The sequence below is a fragment of the Pithys albifrons genome, chromosome 4, assembly GCF_047495875.1.
Source record: "Pithys albifrons albifrons isolate INPA30051 chromosome 4, PitAlb_v1, whole genome shotgun sequence".
Taxonomy (NCBI): Eukaryota; Metazoa; Chordata; class Aves; order Passeriformes; family Thamnophilidae; genus Pithys; species Pithys albifrons.
This window is the reverse complement of record NC_092461.1, coordinates 81,657,651-81,678,938: the sequence shown is the minus strand read 5'-3', so window position 1 is coordinate 81,678,938 and position 21,288 is coordinate 81,657,651. Positions and strand designations below refer to the sequence as shown.

The 21,288-nt window shown below is 43.9% G+C and overlaps 1 protein-coding gene across 1 annotated transcript in view; it reads right to left on the bottom strand.

Moving 5' to 3' along the window:
- Positions 1-18,508, bottom strand: part of ANKRD12 (ankyrin repeat domain 12) — a 66,351-nt gene extending 47,843 nt beyond the window's left edge. Inside the window, exon 1 of the mRNA XM_071554816.1 lies at positions 18,289-18,508. The gene's annotated coding sequence lies outside the window, so the exon portion shown is untranslated. The remainder of the gene's footprint in view (positions 1-18,288) is intronic.
- Positions 18,509-21,288: the final 2,780 nt, after the last annotated feature.

Below are 21,288 nucleotides of genomic sequence, written 5' to 3'. Positions count from 1 at the left end.
GGTCAGAACCTTTTCTCGATGAGTACACCTGGGAGGTGCCCTCCTGTGGGTCAGATTCTTGCCCGTGGGAAACTGGGACTGCACTTATTCTCACTGACCTTCTTCCATTCTCCTTCAGTTCTTGTACTCGGGCTGCAAGGGCACGGGTGGGTTTCCCATCCCACCGTCCCATGTCTTCTCCATGTTTGGCCAGGAAGTACCACATCTCAGTTCGTGAGGTCTGTCCACTTCCTCTGGCTGGGGGGCGTCTGGCTCTGACTTCAGAGGTTCTCATTCGCACTGGTGCCACTTGGAGACTTTCCCTAATTTCCTCTCTGATCACTTTTACCTCTGCAGGCAGCGTCTTGAGACTCTCAACCAATGTCTCTACAGCAGAAATACGGGCCTGCATTGGGCTGTGGGTCATGCCTTCATATATCCGGAGCTTATTTGCTACAGCGCCCACTGTTTCATGGTTCTCTTCCCTATACATGGATGCCAGGAAATCGGTGTATTCAGCTGGCCCCGAGCGTGAAAGGTTCCACCACATATGTGGTGTGCATCTGACCTTGTCAGGGTCATTATTGGCTTGCCCACCTCTTCCAAAAAGCACGTCCATCATTGCCATCTCCCTCAGACGTAAAATTCCTTCTTCCATCGTCTTCCAAGTCTTCCTAATATGATGTTCCTGCAGGATTTCTCTATAAACAAACTTCTCTCTTACACTCGTTAGAAGTCGTGCCCAGAGTGAAAGGGGCTTTGATTCCCTCACGAACACCTGTTCAATAGCCACATCCTGGGCCAGAGCCCCCAAAAACCTGGCTTCAGCACCATCCAGTTGTAAGGTTTCACCCATAAGGTCCCAAACTCGGATCAACCAAGTCAGGATGGGCTCACCCGGGTGTCGAGCAATGTCTTTCCGCAAACTACGGAGATTATCAAATGACAATGACTCAGTGATGATCTCAGGCTCTGGGTCTGCTTGCTGTGGAGGTGCAGCAGCCCCCTCATCGTCTGCTGGATGGTCTAATTTGGTCTTATATTTCCTTTTCTGAATAGGGGCAACTTCCATAGGCTTGGCCTGTCCTCCTGGTTTAGCCTCATCCTTTTCTCCCTTCACTGTGGCATCAGGGGTTTTATTCTCCCGCTTTTCCCCCTTCACTGGGCTAGGTTTCTGAATGCATTCTGGAAAAACCCTGGCCCTACCTTCAAACATTCTGTAAGCTGCAGGGATACAACCCTGCAGAAAAACCATAAAGAGCAAGATATCTCTGGCATCCAGGGAGAATTTAAACATCTCAAAAGCTGTTGTAGCAGACTTGAATGGGGAATGAACAAAGGGTTGGGAGAAGAGATTCCCCTTTGTTCCTTCCCAAGGGTCCGTACTATTATCACTGAATCCCCAGAGGTAGCAGCTTAGGTTGCGGCTGGAAAACAGCCTGGAGAGCACCACCCACATGACATCCAAAGGCATCGAATTCATGGCACCATAAATCCAGAGTAAGAACTCAATAATAATTGCGGCTATTTGAGTTTTGCTCATTGATTTGTTGATAAGACTTAAACCTGCCGCTCCTTTTGGCATGAATTTGTACCAACAAAAAGCCAATATATTATACAGGATGGTCCTGATGAACCCTAAGCTCAAGACCCACATGGTGCCACAAAATAGCAGTTATCCTTTGTTTACAAGCCCCACACGTTGGGCGCCAAGAAATGTCTCGGTTTGAGGGGAAAAACCAAAATGTTTTACCCACAAGCAGGGGAGGGGCCTCCTCCACAATAATCACACCACTCTTTATCAAATTTAAGAAAAGGAATTTTAATACAAGAAGGATAACTGCTATATATATATATATGTAAACAGACTAGTGCAACCCACTTCCCCAACACCATAAGAGAAAAAAAAAGAAACAACAACAAAACCCAGCAGGTTTTCCTCCGGGAGAAAAGGTTATACTTAAGTGTCCTTGTCACAGCCTGGCTGGCTGCAGAGTGAGTTTCAGTCCCTCTCCAGCGAAACAGACGAGCAGTGGGCTTTCAGATGGACTCAGTCTCTTCCCCCTGTGTTCCCCGTCCAAGAAGCAGAAAGGTACGAGCAACCAGCAGCAAATCCAAGGCAGGCAGCAGCACGGCAGGAAAAGGTGGTCCGAAGTAGGCAGCAGCAAGACAGCCAGGGAAAAACCCCAGCAGTAACCAGCAGGGCAGCCTGCCTCCTTGGAGCCCCCACTCCCCCGTTCCGCCGAGCCAAGACTGAGGAGAATATCCAAAAAAAAAACCAAAAGAGACAAACCTGCCCCCACCCCAGCGATCACAGTTAACTGCTTCTTTTGTTAACCGCTGGCCTGGGCAGTTAAGTGGCAGGGGAGAGAATTTACATAATAATCCCAAACTACAACAATATGGGGCAGATTTTTTAATTGTTCACATATCACTATGATCCAAAAATCAAGCAAACTATTGAACCCATGATTACATAGCATATCTATAACAATGAAATTCTCACGTGAAAAAGTGATTTTGATGACATTTTATTTCTTTTTCCCTGCAATTCAGTGCCATCTCACGTTCTAGACACAAACATTTGCATTAAAAGAGAAAATGTAGCACCATTAACAGGGTCTTCCAGGGAAATCTAGATCTGTCTGCTTTGAGTTTCCTTCAGGGTTGCTTCTTAATGCAATTACTGATTTATTAGGCTGACTTGATGGCACATTTCAAACCAGTAGAACCCTAAATTAAAAGTTAAAACTCTTTAGATTCAAATTATTCTCCTCTGTCACAACAAGCAATGCCATCACTCCATCTGACACACTGGCACAGCTGTGCTTTTTCTCTGGCAAACTGTTCTATTTCAAGCTTTTCAATAAAACAGAATCTGCTTCCTACTAAAGAAAAGTCTCTGCATGTAACAAAATCAGATATTCTGATTTTATACTTCAACATCTTTCCTGCACATTCATTACCAGTTGTCAGTGTTCTACTATTTCAAACACTGTTAATCTTTTCTCTTAATCGGTTTTCAACTAAAGCAACTAAAAATTTCTATTTCTTCCTTAAAGGAACAAAGGCAAGTATTTAGGCAGATCTACAGGCAGTGACATAAAAAGCTACGATTATTTCATATTAAAAAACCTGGCCAATAAACAAACAAACCCCTCCCCAACCTCCAGAACGTCAGATATAACTAGCTACAGAAAATTAGGCGTATAGTAAATCTCTCATACCAACAAGTTACAGTATCAATTTGTATAAGGTTACATCTAGCAGTGATGAAAGGGCTTGCCTTTACCTATGTAAAAAACCCCAGAGAATTCATGAAGTTCTCTCATGCAGTGCTTTCAGCCCAGTCTTCTGAGAAACTGAGGCCCATGTGTTTGTGTTACGTGCATTTGTGTGATTCACCAATAACTTTCAAGCCTATAGATGGATTTTCTTTAAATTTGACAGCAGTGCAAAGTCTTCAAAAATATTAAGTACTCAAAAATTTCATGGAAAACAGTGGCTGGTGAATAATCATAATAATAATCCATCACTCTTTTCCCTGAGGAAAGGTTTCAATATGAGCTCCATGCCCTACTGCTGCAAGAAAACTCCACATGAGATGGCCTTTCTAAACCACCTCTCTTCCTGTAGTTATGGGGAGTCTCAGCTGAGACCTGCACATCACCTGAGTCAATCAACTACAAGACAAACTGCTAAGCAATTAAGGATCATTAGTTCTGGTTCTGACAGAGCGACTTGTTTCCTTTCTGGTTTACAGTGCATGTTTCCCTCCTCATTCCTGCATGTCTTCCCCATAACCCCCAAAGCCAAACGCCACATGATGCTCAGGGAAGGCTTTGGCTTTCCTTGGCAGCTCCGGGTATAGCTGAGTGCAACCACCACACCAAGGCAAGGGGGCACGAGGCTCAACTTCTGTACAGGACAGTGAGAGTACTGCAGGGGCTCATTTCCAAGAAATTGCATGTACCCTTGTGCTCTAGAAAGCATTTATATTGAAAAAGTCAGGGATCGAGAACAAGGCAAAGCTTCCCAACTGCATCTTTTATCCTGTATTTCCCATTACCTTATTTCATCTGCAGAGTTAAAAAAATATATACCACTCTCTTCCAATATGGATTTACTCCAGACTAGGAAACAGTGAATCAACTGTCCCAAATTTCTGCTATAAATAGCTGACAAGCCCTTCAGAATGTTTTGATAAAATTACACTACTGAAAATGACAGCTAAGGCTACATCTACATTAGCAAGAAGTAAAGAATTATCAAGAGTGGACCTGTAGAGTGGAACGGCTGGTAACAAGTTCAGAATTTACCCTAGTCACATTTAGCAGATTTGCTCTGGACTATTTCTGTTCAGTTCCATGTACTAAATGCACATTAAAGGTTGGAGCACATTCAGCACATTCCTAAACACATCTCTCAGCTTAAAAGAGGAGCCATCGAGCTCTGAAGCCACAGAAAGCACTCGGAACTACAGTCAGGAGAGAGGAGAGTCACTGATTCAAACAGAGATTGACCTGATTTCCCCTTAGCAACCTCCTCCCTCTCACCCCTAAGACTTTGCCTCTTCAAAGTTTATTTTGAAATAATCTAGATTTCAAAGTTATTAAGAGTCTATAACGGAAAGGAAAAAAGGAGTTGGTGGACGAGTAAAAGAGCGAGATGTCTAAGAACAGCTGAACTGAGAGAAAGGCAGGCAAAAGCCAACATTACATATTCTGTGCAGAGAGAGCCAGCTGGCCAGGCCGTATGTACACACTGGCTAATTAAGGAGTATGTAGGTAGCTCACGCCCAGCCATACCAAATGTTACCGGTGTTCTGGTGGGAGTGTGTCAAAGACAGAGGAGGTTCACACACTGAGAGAAAGGGACTGAGTGCAGTACAAAGGACCAAAAATCTATAGAAAACTGGTATTTTTAAATACTGTAAGGAGCAGAGTATAAGCAAAAAGGTATACAAAAAGATACTCATTTAACTGAGTTCAATACTGTTCTTTTCTTACCAGAAACTGTAAATGACTTCAGTATTTTATTTCACAACAAAAGCATCTCTCAGCAAACAGCTTAGAGAAGTGATTTCTTTCCAAAAAAGAACTACCTCCAGCATTACTACTAATGCTAAAGGAAACATGTGATGAAAGATGTAACATCATTGTCATTTCTTTTCCTTACAGAACTCAATGCTTCTACACATACAGTTACTCAACTAGAACCTACTGCTACACAGTGAAACAGCTCCTGGCAAATGCACTGCTAGCAATCAACACCTACCTTTTCACCCACAGTGCCCAGTTAAGAAATAAGGGCTTGAGACAGAACAAGGGATTACTTGGCATATTTTGGTTAGAGGCAGAGGATGTGCCAATAGGCACAAGAGCAGCAATCTGGGACTGTGGGGAAAGAGACCATTCAAATTACAACACACAGTAAAGAGGGCAGTGAAGTCCAGTAGCACAGGGATGGACTTTTCACGGTTGGGAATTTAAAGATCACGTGTATAAAACAAACATCTGTTTGTATATTAACCTGTTAATTTCACACACAGACACATGGCTGTGAAGAGTAAATGCAAAGATTAGCGAAATGACAGAATGTGACTGTGATGAGGAAGCAGCAGATAGAAAAACTTGACAGATCAGGTAGAAAGAGATTGAGACTGGGAGGAGGGCACAGCAGACTCCATGATCAACACACAAGAATTTTTTTCCAAGACCACAGAACACAAATCAAAATTCTTTAGTCCTGCCATTCACATGGCCCTGTAAAAGTGTACAAGCATTTCACATGCTTCCCATTTTAACAGAGAATGTCAAGCTTACTACTGTGGTCAGTTTTCTTACCTGCTCGGACAGATACACTTGTAGAAACGACGTCTTAAAAGTCTCAAAAATCTTACCAGAGCATTATACAACATACCGTTGTTAAAGAGCAAAATTTCAGAGTGACTGCTGGCACAAAACCACTAGTCTTTATATCAAGGTCTTCACTGCAGAGGACTATATAAACAAAGCTACTCTATAATCATTTGAAAGTAGTTTATTTGATCTTTACAATGAAAGAGTTATTAAAGGCTTCATTTGACCAGACACAGTTTTATGCTTCTTGTGCAGAGTCCTAAGAAAACAGTGTTATGTGGATCCCCCCCAAAAATACTCCCTCAGTCACTTAACAACTGAGGGTGCTGCTTGAGTCCAGCACGGAGGATTACAGATTACAGAACATTTGAACTTAAGTCAAAGCTGAGTGGGTATGAGATCTGGAGAGTAAAGCATTTTTTCCAAAAGCTGATAATGCATTAGACACATGCAGCAATAATGGACTAAACACACACTGCAGTGCATCCCCACTGCCAAGCCTGCCTCCTGCTGCAGGCTGGAACCGTATTATCCTTTACAAGCTTAAAGGAAAACACATTCTGCACAAGAAAAGATTAAATAAAGGCTGTTCATGTACACTGTACTATGAGACTGCATTTTTATCAGCACCATTTCCTGTATGTAGTGTACAATGTAATACTTTAAAACACAATGAACAGAACAAATCTACCAGGCACTTTTTGCCCTGCATTCCACAGTGTCTCGTGTTCACAATTCAGTTCTCCAGTCGTAACCAGCAAACAAATTACTCACCACTGCTGGCTTCAGGTAGCACTCCAGTTTGGTGTGTTGGAGAGAACACTGACTGACTGACACATGCAGGGGCTTTTACAGATGAAAGGTGACAAGAACATTTTTATTTGGAAAATATTCACAAGGTCTTTTCACATGATTGCGATGGTTCAGTGCTTGCAGATTCCAGTGTCAGGGTTATGATGAAAGAACTGAGCTCCAATGCAGCCTCAAACTAATGGTGCCTGAGGCAACAGTCTGTTGCTGTATTAAGTGCAAATGCAGCACCCAGCATGGACATGAGTCACAATTTGGCAGATTTTACAGCATTTGACAATAAAAATATGACAAAACACTCTTGGTCCAGAAGTGAGAAATTATTTTATTACAATTTTCCTTTAAGATTTGCAGAATACTTGAGATGACTTTGTGGTTAGAATATGCAATGCTGAAATCAGGTTCTACTCCTCACTTTGCTACACGTACTGTGGAACCTCAGACACAGGGCTTTACCTCTCCTGCATCAATTCTCCCTACTAGATGTAAGAGGATACACTAAAAATCAAAGAAAACAAAACATCGGCCCAACAAACACACCGTTTTGAAATATATGCCCTGAGACAAGTTGGATATGTGTACTGAGGAGACCCCTTGGATATTAACTGATAAATGGAATGGACTACTAGATCCACTGTCCTATCAGAAAGTGTTTCTACATTTTAACTTGAAATGCTTAGATACTTGAGATCCCAATTGCACAAATCTTACTGCAATAAGCAAAATAAACTATTTATTTGACCTTCCTTTTATGAAGGTGTCCTTTATAAAATAAAGTATAACAGTGAAATAGATATGGGCAGTGACTACTCAGGATCTCTAGAACAGCTTTTAATATACTCTGAAGTACCTACTCACTGCATGCCAGGCTACACCACACAGTGCTGGGATGAAGTCCCTAAAAACAGCCAACACTCAGGCAGCAAGAAAGATTTTCCAATACTTCAGCTGGAACTCACCACTACTTCCTACCAAAATAAGGAATGTATCTCATAGTCTAGGAATTTCTATTAGGAAGAGAAAAAGAGAACGTACAACTCTTTCCTATACAGAAAACAAACAAAACCTTTGCAGGGGTTTTGCTGCACTTGCCTGTACAGGACCTTGGGCTCCTACACAAACCTCTATTTTAATAGCCCGAATTTACCTGTGCTTGGTTTCAAGTGTCAAGTTTCACAAATTTCACAATACTCTTCCATTTATTTCTGTTGTAATGGCACTTAGACTTGTCAACTTCTTTGTAACAAATACACTCCACTAAAGAGAATGACTGAATCTACAGTTTTCTGATTCTCTTTTAGTAAGGTTTTTCTCCTTCCCTTTTTTTTTTTAAACTAAGCACATGGCTACCAACAATGCAAGAACTTTATTGTTCATAGAATTAAAGAATAGTAAAGGGACATTTAAAGGTCATCTAATTCTCTCCGTTATCCAGTCAGTCATTGTCAGCTTTTGTACCTTGCATAGACCAGGCTGAACTTGTTACTTCAGGATGAAAATATAGTAAAAGAAAGTACAAACCTTTCTATTCCTGACCAACTGTAAGCACCTATAAATCATGCAGCAGCATTTTACAAGTAGCACACTGTAGAAGAAAAAACTCCTGCCCAAAATTTAATTTACAAAATCCTATTCACTTATGGAAAATACCACAGGCCAATAGGCCTTTGAGCATTGCTACATGGCGTGACTTGAATTTTAAAGGTACTACAGGTTCATAAATTGAAGAGATCACACTTCAGTAACAGCTGTATCTGAGCAAGAGATGGCTCCTTTTTCGTGTCACAGTTTATCTTTAGAAATACACCTGCACATCTTTCTGGAAGTTTTCTTGCCACTACAATTAACTCCAATATCAACCAAGTACAGACCGAAACTCTTACTGGAGTCAGACATCTCTTGCCTTACACAGTTTAAGTAAAACTCCAAAATCTCCATGTCAGAATGAAACCAGCATACCGACAGCCTGCTGAAGTTCTGAGGAACAACTGACCACAAACAGCTGCAGTGAATGGCTTCACTTGCTTCCAGAGAAAGAGAATCTATTTGTCACTCGACAATTCCCTGCTATTTCACCTTGCCTTGATTTCTACCTTCTTAAAGGCACGAAAATGTCTAATTTTTTGAAATTTTAAAAACATCCTGAATAAAAAGCAGGACCTATCCCTGACATCACCTTACCCACTTACTATCCATAAATCAAAACAGAGAATAAGGGTTATGCTCCCTCTCCCTTCACAAACATTAATTTATTTTCACAATATTGCTGGAAGATGAAAATGCATTAATTTCCTTCATTTTACAGATGGCAATTTAAGTTCACAGAAAAAATGAAGTCAGGGGTCTGACCCATTCACTGTACCTGTCGCATTAAAGACTTTATTTTTCAGATTAGTTTGCATTAGATGGTACTTAATACGTGGTTAAATCACAGCTACTGGTGACTTCAGTTTGAACTTCTGCAAGCAACTCCCCTCTCCTACCACTGCCCAAGGAAACAGGTGAAAGTCTCAAAGCAGATATCCACATGTGAGGAAAACAGTACTCATAAAAAGCCTGTATCTTACACAAATTCCAAAACAGACTGAAAACTGCTGAATTTCAGGGTCATTGTCCTACTATCTTCAGGATGGGACCCTCTTCACCTGCAAACGCCTCCTAAATTAGAGAACTCATTCCAGCCTCTGCCACAGAACTCCTCTTGGAGCAGTATTCCAGGCTGCACAAATGCAGTTTATCCCAGAGATCCACGTGGTTCGTCACTTAAGTTGAGTGCCAACCAAGAACCCATCGGCTCATGACCCAGCTGTGCTGAGTGCAGACACAGGGCAGACAGACAGCGTTCCTGACACAGCCGTGCCACGGTCACAGGGCAGGCAAACACAAACAAGAAGCTCTCGCTTCACTTCTCTTGCAACACACTCCTCCCATTTCCTTCCTTGTACTTTCTCTGAAGTTTCTCGTCTCAAATAGATTCTGAGAGCCTCTCACTGCAAATGTCACTCCACACAATAAGACTATGAAAAAAAGGTGGGAGGGAGGGGAAATCAAAGCAGTTTGTTGGTATTACACTTCCAAACTCATATGGAGTAATTGTTGTTCCTGTCTTTCCAAGGCACTGAAAAAAACTCCTAAAAATTATCATTTTGTCAAAATATCCTTGCAGGTGCTACATCAACCAAGTAAATACTGCTTGGCATGTAAGACCTGAAAGTTGTTAACAGAACAAGACAGAGGAAAAGAAAGAAAAGGATCCCACATACCTATAAATGACCTTTAATGTTCTTCCCCTCCGGTAATTAAACAGGGAAAACTAAAGGAAATTAGTGTGCTAGACTCTACTTCTACTTTAACATCTCACAGCAATACACTAAATATTGAAGACCAAGTATTCAAAAATGTGCCAAAGGACAGGACACTCTCAAATAATCAGCTAGATTCAAGAACCCTAAACCTGGGTAAACCCATCTGCATCAAGCCCCATCCAAAAGAAGACACCAAGAGACTGCCAGCAAAGATCCTGTCAGGGGCTGAGAAAAGGTAGGGAGCAAAAGAAGTAGAGAACAGATGAATTCTTTTCCCAGTTGACTTTTGTTCAACTCCCTCTTAGGATACTGGATTCGCTCCCGATTAAAAAAAAAATGAAAAGCAATGGGAATTAATCTGTTTACATAATGTTACTTAGAGTGAAAAATCTCATGTTGATAAGCATGGCCTAAAGTGACAGGATGGCACAACTCTCAAAACAGGCGAGTGGGGAAGATGGTGCTTTGCAGCAGAATATTTGTTATAAAGAGACTGTTGAAACAGGAAAGCACTAAATGAGAAGGTACCTGAAGGAGTAAAAAACTAAGATCAAATACTGTGATTTCTTAACTTTTATTTTGAACAGAAATAGTTTCACAAGTCTGAAATCCTATTAGTTGTTTAATAAAAAACATACAGGGCCAAGAAACTGTCTTTACAGTCAGTACTCTCTGATTTATACCTCAATAGTACAGATGCTTATATTCAGGATAAACTTTCAGCACCAAAGTCCTCCCAGTTTAAGATTACAGAATTACCACTATTTCAGAGAAGTTTCTGACAGGCTCTGGCCTTGCTTAATAGTTAAGCATGCAGACTGGATACATATACAAATAAACTTGCACAACCATAGTCTTAAGTAATTAATAACCTTCACAACAGGCCTGGAAAAATGCTAATTTTCTAGAAAAGCATAAAACAGTAGGACATTTGATATCACAATGGTACTCCAGATTGCACAAGAATGGCAGAATCTTTATCAATAAACCAGTATTATCTTGCAAAAAAGGCAGACCATTCTATCACCACTATTTTATCATGTAATTTCCTTGTAACAACCAAGGGAAGTGCTGCATTCAAAGCATTTACGTTTTATTCTGATTTTAAATTAAACAGTTTAAATTACCAAAGCTGAACGTTTGTGAAACTTGCATGCATAAACCAGATGATCCTTCCATCATAAAATGGTTAGGGATTATTTAAAAGCAGTAAGTCCTCCCTGATGCTGAGAGACTTGTGTTGAAGCTCCTTTCTTAGCACAGGCACACAGCCCTCACCCCAGACTGGGAAGGACAAGGTGTAAGAAACAAACAGTAAAGAACAGGGTTCTCTCCCGGCATTAGTAACAAGACAGAAACAAAGGGAAGGATTGCCTCTGCCCAGCTGGGGACAGACCTGCCTTCAGAAGTCAGACACTGGCTCCCACCTCACTGTGGCAGGAATTGCTCCCACAGAGGGACAAGGGGCTTCATTCCTTCTGAGCCACTTCAAATATTTCCACATGCATTCCTTCCTGTGCGTCAGTAAGACCTGCAACTGGTGCCAGAATTCAAGAGGAATCTGAGGAACATTTGTCAGTATTGCCTTATTCTCAAGTGCATTTCTCTACTCTCAGATTAACCCTTTGTCTTTTCCTGAGAGATACTGCCATTCCTGTTCCTACACAGGCTGCCTGTTAAGCAAGGAAGCACCGGAAATAAACAGAATGACGAGGCTACAGATAGAACTGCTTGAATAAATAATTTTTCTTCTTACAAGAATTCTGAAAGATCAAAAATATTAAGTTTCTTTTCAGATGTTCTTAACATTTAAATGATAATATAAAGAAATTGTCTTACTTTATACTTCAGCTACTTTGTGCATTTTTCCTCCAGCAACAGTAAGCAAGGCTGTTTCACTTTCAGTTTCTCACTCACAAGTTCACTCGGAGCTGTGCACACTGGAAGAGACTTTTTTCAAGTAAGTTCCAGTACAAACAACAAACAGAAGACATAAACGTTTTTCATCTCTCTGTTTAGAGACAAGATCTCAGAAGCTGCATTTTTCAGAGAGGAAATGTGACAAAAGTCTTACTTACACAACCAGTTAATTAGTCACTTAAGTAAAAGAAAGAATTTATTAAGAATCTGTACAGCAAAACTTGGTAGAATGTACCACAGCTTTACAAGACTACCACACACAGGCAGTACAAGAAGAATGCATCCTTTGACTATTAAAAATTACATTTGTCAGGAAAAACACATCATCTAAAACAGCTGAAAACAATTCTATTATACATTTGAAAGAAAATAAGTTTATCAGTTTTACAATTTGTCAAGCCTTCAATAATAAGTTCAACAAGGAATCCCAAGAGACTAACTAGAATTGGAATTTAACATTTTATTTGTCCAATTCCAGTCAGGTTCAACCAGTCATGACGATAAGCAATCTGCTCTAGCTGAGCCTGCAGCAGCTGGGGGCGGACTAAACCTTCAGAGGTGCCTTCTGATTTCAACTAGTCTGTGATTCTGTCCCCTGAATCAGAAATGCAGATGCTCTTTGCCCCAGTGGCAGCAAAGTCTCCGGGCTGTTCTCTCCCCCTGCTGATACGTTCAGCATATGTGAAAAGGTTTGTGTCTTCTACATTCTCCAGCAGCTTATGCTACACAGGCAGGAGAGCGTTTATTCCAACTAGTGCTGGCACAGGTGGCCAGAAGAACCTGCGAGGCCTGTGAGTATGAACGTCAGAGTCCAGTTAAATCACATCACTAAGATGGCTGCATAGAATACAAGCATCATACCCCTACTGAGGGACATAGATAGGTGTCAAAATAAACATTTCCATGAAAAAACGACCTCACCTCTTAGAATCAGATATAGATAAGCTTCCAGGGTGCCTGAAGGGATCTCCCTTTATTCTGAACCACCTCTCAAAATAAAGGAGATCCCTGACTCTACAAAGAAGAAATTTGTTCTGGGGAAGGGACAGAATATGCTAGTCCAAAAACTCTGGCTCTTACGATCCACAGACACTTACTGCAAAATCCATTAGTCAACCCTTTTAATCTACAACTCTAAAAACTTGTATGTTCGCAGGTGCTTCCTCTTGAGTCTGTTTCAGGATGAGTTTTGGGTTCAAAGGAAGCACCTGCACACAAGTTTAGCATAATATGATACTCCCTTTAAACTAAATGGAGAAGTCGAGGTGTAAACGTCAGGTTTGATCTACTGGTTACTCCTGAAAGATGTAACCACAAAGATCCTTGTCAATTAAGAAAGACTACTGCATATGCTGAGTCTATCAAACAAAAACTCAGAAGCCTTTTTATCAGTACTTCACCAAATTTAAGATGAGCGAGCCTACTGCCAAATGATTTTAAACTCCTACAGGAAACCTCTTTCCCTTTAGAAACCTTCTAAAGGTCTCCAAGACAAGCCACTTCATATCTACTTTATATATTGTTACCAGAACCTCAGTAATTTCTATTTAGATCTTCATAAGCTCATGATAATTTGTCAGTCTAAAACCAAGGAAACCCACAACTTACCTATCTACTGTAGCACTGACAGAAAGGACATTACTTAAAAGCACAGAGGCCCCTCATGGGCTAAGAGCACACGTCCTGCCAACACCTCCACGCAGCCCTCCAACTTTAGCAGGATTCAGCATAGTCAGTATGCCTCAGTGCTGCCATTCATGAGGAGAGCCTAAAGCAGCAGGTGCAGCAAAGCAGGCAGGCTTGGCTTACTCACGGGTTCCTAACTGGGTGACAGAGGTTTTACATCCTGGCTAAATTGTGAAGATGTGCAAAATACTCAACAGTCTTTATTGCCACCTCTTGGCCATCACCACATATCACAAAAATAACAATGAAATCATCTGTCAATTCCTTTACAGAAGTAATTTTTCTTTGGGGGGGAAAGAGACAGCAAGGGAACAGATGGACTGGAAACAGAGAACAACCAGAATACTGCTTGTAGACAAGTTTAACTATTTAGAGCTGTACAACTACAGTGAGTACTGCAATTAACCTTCATTAATGTTTTACTGTGTCATCTGGAGAATCAAAGGGACTGGAAAGCAAAGAACCCATTATTTTCAAGACAAATGACAGGATTTTTTAATTTATTCTGAAAAGGTAATATGGTTGTCAAGACACCTCTTTCTTCGTGAAGTAGGAAGAGGAATGGATTAGCATCACCCACACCAGAAGGACAGTATCACTAAATGTAAGCCCCATTTTCTCTTTATCATTACACCAGTAGTAAGAACCCAGACCAGCAGGTTGCTGAAACGCATAGAACACCATGGAAAGTTGGTTTCCCTCAGTTAGTTCGTCGCTGCATGCAATATTGAAGGAAACAAACAAGGGGAAGACATCTCCCCAAACCAGCCAAGAAAGCTATGAGAGCCTGAAAGGTTTGAGTAGCCAGAGACAATATTAAGTAGGACTGATACAAAAGGCTTTGAAAGAGAAGAGAAATCACAGAAAATGTCTTCACATAAGTGAGCTCATTTCTATTGTCATCAAGCAATGGAACTTTCTAAGATCTACCACAAGAGTACTCCTGGAAACGCGCAAGTATTATTTGGTTTCTGTTGCATTTAATGTACCCTGAAGCTCAGACAGGGGAAAAAATTGCTTTCTATCTCTGGTGTTTTCCAGCCTCACAAATACAAGACACAGGGCAAGAAATTAATTATTTCAATCTCCACCAGGCTACTTGCAAGTAGAAAGAACATGACAGGAGCAGAGAAGAAAATTATACATATATCAAGTTTTCTTCAGCCTGCATTTTTACTTTTTGTCTCTGTAATTCTGTCTCTAACATTGCTAATGGCTTTTCTCAACATAACTCATTGTGAAACCCATCCTGTTGTGACTTTAGCACTACCTAGAGCACTCTGAGTAGAAGCCATGAAACTGAGGAGCATTTATTCATTTGTTGCTTGCTAAAGATAAAAGCAGTTGCAGCAGATGTAAGGATGCTTTGTCAGATCCAGGGAGACAACCCAAAATAAGCCAAGGTAAAGCTGTACTCTTCTCAAGGGCCTCAAGACTCTCTTTAAATGAATATTTAGGTTTTAAGCAAGGTGTCAATAGAGGTCCTCAACTGTTTCCATAAGCTTATAGAAGACCTTCCTAAGATTTCTCTGGAATAATAATGAACTGATAAGGAAAAAACTTGAGATGTTAACAGGGCTCTGACTTCTGTGATTCTCTTAAGAAAATCATTCAGCGTAGTAACACAAAATCCAAGACTGAGTTTGAGCTAATATTTATTTTGTACCATCTGTTAACTAGAGTCTAAGTAGAGTCTAATGATGTAGTTAAAAAATAGTTTGACTTGGAGAATAAATGACCAATCAACATTTCTAACACTCCCATCTACAACAGAACACAGAAAAGAAGAAAGACCAAACATTCACGCCCAGCCCATTTCTTCATTAGATGAGAACCCCAAAAATGTCAAAAGAAGTTGTTCTGAGTGTGCATATTAACAGTGTGGTAGCAGGTTAATCATTACTTATTTTGTGATCAATAGCTTTTTCCAGTTTTAAAGAGGACAAACTACACTAGTCTTCCAGGCAATTTCATCAGCCTCAGATCATCTAAACATGGTAAATCAGTTCAACAAATAGAATTTGTTGTCCTGTCTGTACGCTCAATACTGAGGAAGAAGTTCTAGCTCAGTCACTTCTAGGTGTCCATATTTCCATTAAAAAGGATATCCAGGACTCTCCACCTTGCAAAGTTCAAGCTGCAGCAGCTTATGGGGTTTATTGCTAATTCAAGCGACACCTAAGGGTGCAAAGAACCTGCTGTTTGACACTGTGACTGATGACCACTAACTTATAAACATGGGTATTCAATTTTCAGCATATGCCTTTAATCCTAAGGTAAGCAGTAACACAGCAGTCCTTCCTGCAACTAATGCCAAGCAAACGTGGAAGCTTCATACAAGCACTCATTCAGCCTGCTTATTAAAAGGCTTTTCCTCTAAGAAGTTACCTGTTGTGCAAGCCCCCTGGAAGAAACCAAACATGAATTTAAGTTTGTTCACGGGGCTTGCTTCCTTACACAACACCTGTCCTAAGCTTTAATGTCTGTAGTATTCAGAGGTCACAAATGATTCTGAATAAGCCTTTGGCTGGGAGAACAATGCACAAAGAGATGGCAATGGAAAGGCAGAAATATTTATATTTGAAAGACTGAGCTGTTGTCATTGTGAAAGAACCAAACGCTCTCTGATCAACTGCCTGTACTCAATGATTACTAAAGAAAAGCTGAGAAACCAGAGGGGACTCACATAACCTACACTGAAAACTGACATCGCCACAAGGACGCCACCACAGAACTCTGGGTCCTGAGAAAACCACTGGTACTACCTGACAGTTTTCAAGATATGTACAGAAAAACTAAAAGTATTACATGGGAAGTGGGATGTAAAAAGACATAGGTAGTCAGAGACATTGCCATTACCTTCCCGAATAACTATTCTGCTGTACCTCAAACTCTGTGAATTTGCTCAAACTGACAGTTTCTCAAGCTTGCACAGAAACCTACTAAATTCACAGAGGGTGAGATTAAGGTCCCCAGCTGATCAAGTCACAAGGTCAGCTGGGAGTCTGAATTTCCACCATAAAGAATGAAGAAAACTGAGAAATACCCAACACCTTCACAAGCCTCAACTAATAAAAACAGGTAAAATACCTTGACACCTCTGATAATTTTGAAGATCTGATACTCTGGGATCTTTTACCTGCTGAACTATAGCAAAGGATTATGGTGCAAGGAAAGAAAGCACAGGATTCTTGGCGTCTTGCAGCTGAGTTGCTCACCATGTCCCCAGCTACAGCACTAAGGCCTGAGGACAACCAAGCTGCCACCAACTACGTACTGGAAAACACCCAAACTCTTGCTGTTTCAAAACTAGAGAGAAGGAAGTGCCCCCTACCACCAAATCACGGCATGTCAATAGACGTGTGAATTATTTTAATAAGTTAATGATTTCTTATAGACATGATGATCTCACCCTTTCCTAGCATTCCAAGATTAGACAGCTTTTTCCTGGAACATAAGTACATTTGGACTGTTTCACATCTGTCCAATAGCTTTTTGTTCTTACAAGGATCACATCTCACTCACTTTTCTCCATTAAAGACTTACTTCATCCCATGAATTACCTTGCAATTCAGAGGTATAGAGTTCAGACTTTCCTCCACATCACATGGCCCCACAGAAGGCATGGAACACAGTGACTGCGTCCAGGCAATTTCCACAAGACCTCCAGCTGATAAAACTGATATTAAGTAAGACTGATATTGGAATAGGCTGCCCATGGAGGTGGTGGTGTTTAAGGAAGGGCTGGATATGGCACTTCATGCCATGGTCTAGCTGACATGATGGTGTTAGGTCACAGGTTGGACTCAATGATCTCTCAGTGGTCTTTTCTAACCTAACTAATTCTGCGATTCTGCAAACTATTAATTTTATTTGGGAGCTTAAAGTAAAAAAAAAAAAAAAAAAAAGAAAAAAGACCTTTTCATTTCTTATCAGGTACATAGTCCTTTGGGAAAAGACAAATACACACACACAAAAAAAAGACTGAGTATTACCAATGGCACCTCAGGCTGGCACTAGAATGAAGAACTGCACAACTGAGCCTGGCATTCTCTCATTCCTTGCCCTTCCTTTGTTGCCTGCTGTCACCTGTGCCGCGCGAGTAGCTGCGCTCGATGCACATCGGCGCGGCTGCCTGGCGCTGGCAGGGAAGGCAGGCAAGGCAGGAAGGCAGAGAAGGCGTTCTCGGGCCGAGCAGCCTCGGCGGTGCCGACATCGGCGGAGCAACTCCCGAGGCTGCAGGGAGCAGCCGAAATTCCCGACCCGGAGGCGGGGCGTGTGTGCTCTGTGCGTGTGCCCGTGTGTGTTATGTGTGTTATGGGTGTGTGTACGCTGCCATGCCGCGCTCGGCACCCGCGCCTCGGTCACCGTGCGCCGCCGCCGCCTCCCAGCCTTCCCCCGCACATTCCCGGCCCCGCCTGCCGCTGGAACCCCGCGCCGGGCGGCGGGGCAGGGGCCAGGGCCGGGGCCGGGGCCGGGCTGGCGGGCCGGGCGGTGACAGCGGCGGCCATGGCTCCCGCCGCGGCGCTGCCAGCGGGCTGTCAGCGGCGGCCGGACGGGGCCGGGTGGGCTCGGCACTGCCGCTGCCGGGGGGACGCGGCGGCGACAGCCCCGAGGCGGGCACGGGCGGGCGCTGCCACCGCTCGGGGACCAGGGGGCGGCACCCCGCGGGCACCGGGTGGGGCCGGGGGTCCCCGCCGCGCCGGGAAGGTGCGCTCGGTCCTTACCTTGTCCCGGGAGCACGGCAGCGGGACGCGTCCTCCTGCTCCTGCTCTCGCCGTGGACGGCGCGGCCGCGGGGACTGGGCAGGGAGCGGGTGCTGCTGGCAGTGCCCGGAGGCTGGGGCTCAGCCGCGGCTGCGGGCGCTGGGGCTGCCGGGGGCTTGCAAACACCCCGCCCGCCTTCCCTCCCAGTCTCCCTCCTTCCCTGTCTCTCTCCCTCCCTCCTTCCCTCACACCCCGCGCGCCGCTCCGCTCTCCCCCCGCCCCCCCCCCCCCCCCCCCAGACGCGCGCTCATTGGCCGCGCGCCGCCCACGTGGCCCTCGCGCACGGCACGGGACGTGCGCGAGTGGCGCCGCCGCCAACGGGTCCGCGCTCGTGGTGGGGGGGCTCGCGCCGCCGCTCCTGCTCCTGCCCCATCCCCAGGGACACGGGCGCGAGGGGCGGCGGGAATAACGGGCTCGCGGAGCGCCGGGGACGGGCGAGGCTGGCTGGGCAAGGAGGGCGGCGGCGCGAGCACTGCGCACGCGCGGGGGCGGGTGCCGCGCGTTCAGTTGGGCTGCGACCGCTGGAACCTTCTGGAAATGGCGGCGGCGGCCCCCGCGGTGGCCGGTCCTGGGGCGAAGTGGCGGACGAGCTTTTCGGTCCTACTCCCACCGCGGGACGGGAGCCGACCTAGAACCAGCGACGTGCCCCGTGCTGCCCCTGCCGCCTCCTCCCGGGGAGGGGATTTTCCGGCGGCGATGGCGCAGTGAGTTTTACCCGAGCGGCGCAGTGCGCGTGCGCATATCTCATCCCACCACACCCCTCCCGGTGAGGAGCCGGGCGCTGGCCGGGAATGGGAGGCTGTCTGGAGGGGCCCACCGGCTCAGGTGCGTGTGACGCGGGGCCAGAGGGCCCGGGGGTCCGCTAGACTTGGCGAGAGGCCGCGGGGTGCCGATACCGCTGTGCTGGTGTGTCTGGTGAGCGCTGCCTCCACCCCGGATCGGGCACAGTCCCTGTCCCGCCGCTCCCTCCCGACAGGGGCAGGCCTGGAGCTCCGGCACCAGATAACTTCCAGGTGTTCAGACAAGATTTTTGAGGGGGTGCCCTGCCTGCACCAGTAAGCCAGATGCCGTATAAACGCATTAAAAATTTCCGAAGTAGACTGATGTTCTAGCCTTGGTTGCAGCCTTGGGAACGGGTCATTTCATCGTGAAAGGGTTTGCATCTGCTTATTAAAACAGTAGTGTATGGCGAGATTTAAGGAACCTGTGTAGTGCTGTACCATTGGGTTCTCGAATAATACTCCCTACATTGCTTCTGGGAGGTGCTAAAGATTGTTGGGCTACCAGGTGCAGTATTTTGAGAATGCAGCTAAACAAAGCCCTTTAAGCATGGTCTTAATTGCTGTGCTCTACTACTGGATTGTTTTCATCTGTTACCGTGCAGAAAATCCTTACCATTCAAGTCAGAAGAGTGATTTTTTTTCAGAACGACAAGTTTACTTTGATTAATACCCATCATGTACCAGCATGGGTAGAGAATGGCATCACAAACCTCTCATATTTCTATGCTGCACAACAGCTGTTTAGGCAAACTTCCTTCGTTTCCTTTCACAATCTTACTGTACAAATGCTGGTACGGGTAATTTGTGTTGTAAAGCAGCTGCCTTGGTTTTCTTTTGATTCCGTTAGGTTACAGTGAGCACTGTCAGGACAGGAGCAGGTCTGCCCCAGCATCGGTGACCATGTAACACAAAGGGAGTTGTCTTCACTTCATGTCCTTTCATGTCAGGTTGATTGCAGATATCCCTTGGGCAGCATGTGGATTGAAGGGCAGACAGCCTATAGAATGTCAGCATAAGTGCAGTAACAGCTGTTTCCCAAGGCAGAATAATTTTTCTTCTCACAGTATTACACAGCGATTCACACTCTTAAAACATGACAGGCTAGAGGTGTGACCCAGCATTGTGATTCTGCGTTTTGATCCTTGTGCATCAATAATAGTGTGTGGTTCCAGGAGTTCATTGTGTTAGGAGGTGTTCACAACCAGCAGCTGAGGTTAAGGGGGAAGGAGTCGCATAAGCAACATCTGCAGCAGATGTTGAGATCTGATAATATTATCTGTCAGTAACTGAAAAACTGGACTAAGGAAAAGCATCAGTAAATTCATTGCTAATTGCTATCCCTCCGTTAGTTTCTTCCCCTTCTCTGCAGAAGCCACTCCCTTTTACACAGACCTCAGCTGCAGAATGCCTTTGTAGCTGCACGGTGCTGGCGTGTGTAGCAACTTCCCTTGATACGCCCTCCCCAGTGAAACATCCTGTGTTACCAGCTGTATGAACTGCTGGGCTTAATCAAGAGAAACAGGTCCAGCATATGGCTGAGCCGTGTCATTGCTGAATTCAGTCTAGTAATTGAAGGACTGAAAATCTCAGACTGCAGTACAAAAATCCTGATCCCAAGAACTTGCAGGATGTCACGCAGGGGAAAGCACATGCACCAGCCTTTAGCAGAACTGGTAGGTCAGCTTGTGTGCCCAGCAAACCTTCTGCACAGGTGGAACTGCTGCTTTCTATTTAATACAGAACACTTCCCAGGCAACATTTTCTAGCAGTGTGTAGTGGCCATGGAAATCATTTCTGTTATTCAACACCATCCTTGGTTATCCTGTGGAGTTTTTTATTACTCCACACTTACTTCCATCTTCAACAAAAGAACACACCACGTCCCTCTCTCTCAGTCCAGTGGATGCTTTGTGTGCCTTCTGCTTCTGTGTTCTAAATCGCATTTCCTTTCTCAAGACTTGTACTTATTTTAAAATCGTCTCTAGGTAATATTTTTTTCCCTTCCAGTTTCTTTTGCTTCGTTTTCCTCCACTTTTAGAGAATTAATATAGTAGGTGAGTTCTTTAATTTTTTCCTCATTGAGGAAGAGGAAACAAGACCACTAAAACACAGAATCAGTTCTGTTGCTGCTGCATTACCAGTTTCAGGAATGTGTTGACTCTTGCTGTAGTTGACTGAT